Source organism: Rhinopithecus bieti, unplaced genomic scaffold, assembly GCF_001698545.2.
Source record: "Rhinopithecus bieti isolate Rb0 unplaced genomic scaffold, ASM169854v2 scaffold_2453, whole genome shotgun sequence".
In the NCBI taxonomy this organism is placed as follows: Eukaryota; Metazoa; Chordata; class Mammalia; order Primates; family Cercopithecidae; genus Rhinopithecus; species Rhinopithecus bieti.
The window spans coordinates 5,547,895-5,555,373 of record NW_016804447.1 but is presented as its reverse complement, the minus strand read 5'-3'; positions in this window follow the sequence as shown (position 1 = coordinate 5,555,373).

Here is a 7,479-nt window from a genome sequence, read left to right as displayed (position 1 = left end):
GCGTAATGTTACAAAATTTGAAAAAGTAATTGAGTATGAAACATTCATTGATGATTTCAGATTTCATATGGCTATTTACCTTTTTGTTTTTGAGAGGGAGTTTTGCTCTTGTTGCCCAGGGTGGCACAATCTCAGTTCACTGCAACCTCCGCCTCCTGGGTCCAAGCAATTCTTTTGCCTCAGCTTCCCGAGTAGCTGGGAATACAGACATGCCCCACCACACCTGGCTAATTTTGTATTTTTAGTAGAGATAGGGTTTCTCCATGTTGGTCAGGCTAGTCTCAAACTCCTGACCTCAGGTAATCTGCCTGCCTTGGCCTCCCACAGTACTGGGATTACAGGTGTGAGCCACCATGCCCAACTGGCAATTTACCTTTAAGAAACTACAACTTGTCAAGTTTTGGTGTAATCTACAGCAGAATCTTCACCATGATCTGAAAAGGCTGTTAATATACTCTTCCCTTTCCAACTACTCCTCTGTGTGTAGTGGAACAAAAAACTAGAGAAATAGAACCAATTCTATATATATAGTCATGTCTTGGTATCTGTGTGGGATTGGTTCCAGGATCTCCCTTGGATACCAAAATCTGCAGTTGCTCAAGTCCCTGATATAAAATGGCATAGTATTTGCCATCTTCCCTATGCACATCCTCTCGTATACTTTAAATCATCTTTGGATTACTTATAATACCTAATACAATGTAAATGCTATGTAAATAGTTGTTGTTTAATATAGGGAATAAGGACAAGAAACAGAAGTCTATACATGTTCAGTACAGATGTATTTCTTTCTCAAATATTTTTGATCTGCAGTTGGTTGAATCCATGGATGCAGAATCCATGGACATAGAGGGCCAACTGTGATATATACATGCATATATGAAGAGATTTAGTATAGGAATTGGCTCATGCAGTTATGGAGGCCAAGAAATCCCATGATCTGCAAGTTAGAGAACCAGGGAAGTTGGTGGTGTAATTCAGCCTAAAGCTGAAGACCTGAGAATGAAGGGCAATTGTGCCAGTCCCTGACATGGTTTGGCTGTGTCCCCACCCAAATCTCATGTTGAATTGTAATTCCCATTGTTGGAGGAAGGGCCTGCTGTGAGGTGATTGAATGATGGAGGCACACTCCTCACTTGCTGTTTTCATGATAGTGAGTGAGTTCTCATGCGACCTGGTTGTTTAAAAGTGTGTAGCACCTCTCCCGTTGCTCTCTTCCTCCTTCTCTGGCCATGTAAAACGTGTCTGCTTCCCCTTCACCTTCTGCCATGATTGTAAGTTTTCTGAGGCCTCCCCAGTCATGCTTTCTGTACAGCTTGTGGAACTGTGAGTCAATTCAACCTCTTTTCTTCATAAATTACCCAGTCTTAGATCTTTATAGCAAGATGAGAATGGACTAATATAGTCTCAGTCCAAATCTGAAAGCCCAAGAACCAGAAGGGCAAATGTGTCAGAGCAAAGATGGATGCCTCAGCCCAAGCAGGGGAGCGGATTTACCTTTCCTTCCCAATTTGTTCTGTTGGATCATGCCCACCCACACTGGGGAAGGCCATCTGCTTTATTCAGTTCACCAATGCAAATGCTAGTCCCTTCTGGAAACACCATCACAGACACACCCAGAATCATATTTTACCAGTTATCTGGGCATCCCTAAGCCCAGGCAAGTTTGGCATATAAAATTCACCATCTAAGCACCTCAGAGGCCATGCTGGGTCAGGGTGGACTCCAAACCCAGTGACTGATGTCTTTTGTTGTTGTTGTTGTTGAGATGAAGTCTCACTCTTGTCCCGCAGGCTGGAGTGCAATGGCGTGATCTCAGCTCACTGCAACCTTCACCTCCTGGGTTCAAGGGATTCTCCTGCCTCAGCCTCCTGAGTAGCTGGGATTACAAGCGCTTGCCACCATGCCCAGCTAATTTTTGTATTTTTCGTAGAAACAGGGTTTCACCATGTTGGCTAGACTGGTCTCGAATTCCTGACCTCAGGTGATCCACCCACCTTGGCCTCCCAAAGTGTTGGAATTATAGGCATGAGCCACCACGCCTGGCCAACTGATGTCTTTATAAGAGAAAGAGAGTAGGATACAGAAAGGTGGAGACACAAGGAAGAAGACTATGTGAAGATAAGGCAGAGATTGGAGTGATGCAACTACAAATTGAGGAACGCCAAAGGTGGCCAGGAGCCACCAGAAGTCAGGGGAAGACAAAGTAGGATCCTCCCTGAGAGACTTGGAAGGGAGCATGGCCTTGCTAACCCCTTGATTTCAGAATTCTAGCCCTCAGAACTGTGAGATAATGAATTTCCATCGTTTTAAGTCACCTGGTTTGTAGTACTTGGTTACGGAAGCCCCAGGAAATGAATAGAGGGTTCAACACATAATCTTCATGGTAATTAAGGTTAGGAAAATAAATTTTCTGAGAATCTATAACAGGAGGAAAAAACATTTCCTGCCCTTGAGTCCAAGCCTAAGGTGCTTTCATAAAATAAAATAAGCAGCTATTTTCTATGCCTAATCTGGAAACAATGAGAAGTTCCAGGAAGCTTTCCACTGGGAAGCTGGTTCTGGTCCCTGTTAGCTATTGAGCATCTTCACAATTAAGGCCTGTAGTATTCTCAAGTGTTATATAAGGTGGTTGGACCAGATGAGCTATAAGATGCCATTTAGCTCTAAGCCTATGTTATTCTTATTGGCCTATTTATAGTGAGGGGAAATTTTTCTGGGTAGAAGAGAGAGGTTTAATGTTTGAATGGCTTGCCAAATAAAATGGATTTTCTTCTTTAGAACTATTTGTGAACAGGATCAATCTGATAGCTACAGATAGATAAATCAACTATATGCTGTGTAATACTTCTTTAAAGCAAGCGTAGTCAAAGTCAAATGCCTCTGGGAACCAGACAGTAACATAAGTGAGTCAAGCAGACTGGGTGTAATAAAATAGGGAGTAGTAGGGACTATGGCAAAGACTATGTGTTGGGCTGTTTTGGCATTGATATAAAGAAATACCTGAGATTGAATAATTGATACAGAAAAGAGGTTTAATTGACTTATGGTTCTGCAGACTGTACAGGAATTATGACCCTGGCGTCTGTGCAGCTTCTGGAGTGGCCTCAAGTGGCTTTCACTCATGGCAGAAGGCAAAATGGGAGCAGGCACATCACATAGAGAGCAAGAGCAAGAGAGGGAGTGATAGGGAGGTGCCACCCACTTACAAAACTAGATCTCACAAGAACTCACTATTGTGAGGACAGTACCAAGCCATGAGGGATCTGCCCCCATGACCCAAACACCCAAACACCTCCTACCAGGCCCCACCTCCAGCATGAGATTTGGATGGGACATCTAAACGATATCAGATTACATGTGATAAAATAGGGAGTGGTGGGGACTGTGGCAAACTAGAATGCTCTTTTGCCTTTAGATGGAAGCAATCATTGCTCAGCTTTGGTCAGTTCCTGCCAAACAGCAATGGGGGTGTCTTAGCTCATGTTCACACTGCTATAAAGAAATTCGTGAGACTGATAATTTATAAAAGAAAAACACTTCATTGACTCACAGTTCCACATGGCTGGGGAGGCCTCCGGAAACTTACAATCATGGCAGAAGGCGAAGGGGAAGCAGGCACCTTCTTCACATGGCGGCAGGAGGGAGAACTGCGAGTGCAGGAAAAAAAGGCCACTTTAAAAACCATCAGATCTCATGAGAACTCACTCACTACGGTGAGAACAGCATGGGAGAAGCTGCCTCCTTGATCCAAGCACTTCCCTCCCTCAACACATGGGGTTCCAGTTTGAGATGAGATTTGGGTAGTGTCACAAAGCCAAACCATATCAGTGGGCTTAGGATGACTAATCCTAAGATTTTTTAAGGAAAGCCAAAATTTTAATGTGAACTCTCCCAATTTAAAACATCTTAGTAACTGAATTAAATTCTAAAAATAACATCACTGGACAAACAAAACACTTCTTTTGACTCACTGTGGTCCCTCAAGTTACCAGTTTGTAACTTTTGCCTTAAGTCTTTGAATTCGATGTTTACAAATACTAATAAACAGCTTCATGAAGTGTACAAACATTTTAACATTCCTTGTTTGCTCATGTATAAAAAAGAGTTGGGGCACATGATATTATTCCCATTTTGTGGTTAAGAAACTCCAAGGGAAACAGGTTTTCATTATTTGAAAGACCTGCAAGCAGAACTTAGATTTAGAACTTAGATTTCCTGAAATACCCAATATTCCTTCTCTCAACTCCTTTTTGCCATTCATGTTAATGAGAAGGGACAAGGCAGGCACTATTTGTACTGACACATCCACAGGCACATCGACCTGGGTACTAGACTCAGACCAAAGCTGTAAATATTATCTTAAGAGAAATGGTCGGCTTTCTGAGACTCGTTATGTAGCGGAAAGGAAAATGATTGGGAAGTTTGGTGTTGGTTCAAATGATCTTGTAATTATAGGATATGATTGAAATTATAAGGCCCAAAATACAGAAGTAGAAAGGGCAATGTGAAAGAGTAATTGGAAAACTACCAGAAAAGCAAAAGGGGAAATATCAGAAAGTGATTCCAGAGGCAGTGTGCATGGTTCATACTCATTACCCATGGGGTTCTCTATCCTTCCATCGACATGCTTAATAACTGCTGTTTAATTGCTATTCTGTCCCAGGCAGTAAGTAAGCAACAAAGAGACAATAGCAAGCAAGTAGACATAGTCCCTTTTCTTCTAGAGTTGCTGTCTAGAGGGAAGACAGACAAGTAAATTGGCTATAAGTATAGACTTGATGCCCAAGCCCAAAAGAAGAATTAATACTTGTGTCCCCTTACCTGCCATGCCTTTCATCAAGTGTCATCTCATTTGCCTTGTCACAGTGTCAGTGGAAACATGAGCAGCGTGCATCTTAATCCTCTGCTTAGAAATAGAAATCTGAATGTGAGGAAGACATGAGGCTAAGAGTGGTCTCTTAAAAATTAGCATTAGCGTAACTGGCAAAGAACTAAGAAGACCTGGGTTCCCATCTTGTCTCTGCCACTTTATAGCTGTAGGAGCTTTGGCAGGCCACTTGCCTCTGTGAGCATCAGCTCCTTTTCTATAAGTAAGAGTCTCAGCCCATCTTCAAGACTGTTAAAATGAATATTATGTATGTGACAGTGATTATTGGTACTACGTGTAACACTGAGAAAAGCAAGCCTTCTCTACTCCCAAAGTGAGTTCAAAATAAAGGAAAAAATTGGTTTGTTTGTGACAAAGCATTGTGACCTGGAAATTTCTCTATAAGTGGTAGCTTTATTATTATGATTTCAGTGCTTCCAACACATATTAAAAGTATGTTTTGTACACAAAGAGTGAACCCTAATGTAAACTATGGACTGTAAATGATAATAATATATTGATATTGGTTCATCAGTTTTAATAAATGTACCACATTTGGACATGCAAGAGTTAATAACGGGAAATTTTTGTGTGGGGGGTATGTGGAAAAGAGGAAAATGGAACTCTGTTCTTTCTGCTTAATTTTCTGTAAACCTAAAACTACTCAAAATATAGTCTATTAATTGAAAAAAAATAAAAGTTTCGCTAGTGTTAACAAACTCTGTTAAATTTATAATCTGCAAAAAAAGTATGTTTAGTCAAATAAATTGAACTTGTTTACCTTGTTAGTCAGCTAAGAGCCTCTTTTATTCCGATAGAACAGAAGTGAGCTTTGGCCCAGCCCTCTCTGAACAGTCAAAAATTAGTGATCAGTGGAGTCAGGGGCTGGATGAGCGAGAGTTCTGATACTTGGCAACAGATGATACCACCTTTTGTGACCTGTCATGGAAATAGATCAGGTGTCAGTTTTCCCCCCAACATCAGAGTTTCATTGTAACTTCACCTAGCCTAGAAAGGATGGTCAGTGTTTGAGAACTTGTTTTTCTCCTGTTTGAAGTCTTGTTCCTATCTTCAAAATGTGCATGTCATGTAAAACAAAGAAATGTTTTCTTTTACTTTGAACTCACTTTGGGAATAGAGAAGCCTTGCTTTTCTCATATAGGGTAAAGGGAGATGAGGAGGGAAAGTTGTTCTTACTGTTTCCCTCAGGATATAAGCTTGGTTACAATGTTTTTGGCTTTTTGATTTTTTGGTTACAATATTGTTGGAGCGTTTTTTCCATGCTTTCAGCTGCTGAGATGAGTTAATAAAAAAGAGATTACTGTGTAATGCCAAATCTCAATTGCCTGAAACTAACTTGCCTTTGAATCAAAGCATAGGCAAAGTGAAGATTAAACTGTACTGTTTTGGGTAGGGGTCAAAATAAAGTTCGATATCACCAGAAGAAGCAGGAATGTACAATCCGTGAGCCCCTGAGAAATCATCAGAAAAGGCCCCCCATTAAACTTTATAAATTGTGCAATGTAGAGAGAGAGCAACAAAAGGAGACCCTCTGTCTCTCTCCACCCATCTTTTATTTTCAATGTCTCCTTACTGATCTTACTTCCCTTTCCTACCCATCCTCCCACATTTCACGTGCCAGGGCAGCTTGTTCAGAGCAAAGCGAGCTGAAAACTAGCTCCTGGTGGTGTCTTCAGTTGAAAGGAATATTTTGGTCTAGCGCACTTATTGGATGACAAGATCAGGGACTCTAGAAAACTACTCCATTACCTGAAAGCACGCCACCCAAATCCTCCTCTGGGATCTCTGACTCTCCCTCTCTCTTATACAGTTGATTCTCATTATGTGTGGTAGTTGCATTTTATAAAGTTACTGCCAACACTAATTAGTGAACATGGGATCATTGAACCTAGAGGAAATACAGGGTTAGTTCCTGTGAGCCTCTGGTCACAACATTTTCATCAACAGATCGGCACAGAATCTTATTTTATGTGTATTTCTGTCTAGAGATACCTTATTTACTATATACTGTGGATTCGTTAGCATTAAACTCCCACCCAACAGCACTAACTCATGCCTGAAAGAAGCTTATTGAATGCCCATATTTTCTCCATAAGGCACAGCTTTTTGGGCTTAGGAACACTAGACAGCACTTCGACATTTTGCTTCAGGCAATTTTAAACAGCAAAATCACCAATGAAATGCACAAAATGTGAAAATGTGATGCTAAATATTCTGTGAAAAGGACACATTTATAGTATGATAGTTGAAACAGGAAGGTAGAGCATTGCCTTGTTTAACCTCAGCAGGGGACAAGTGTATCAGGAGGATCCAGTTTTTTGACACTTTGAACAGGTGCCCATCCAGGGATGACCATGAAAGCACTGTGATTATTGATTTTGGAGTCACAAACACATTTTAGTGAGTAGGCAAATTTGCAAATATGAAATATGTGAACAAAGAAGAGCAACTCTACTTTAATCCTTTCTTTCCCCACCCACCCCATTCCTCTTCATCAGCAACATCTCAACAATCCCAAGTCTTTGTTAAAACACAAAAACAACAAAACCTTTTCTCCCTCTACCTCCTGCTTCCGTCCAATGACTTTT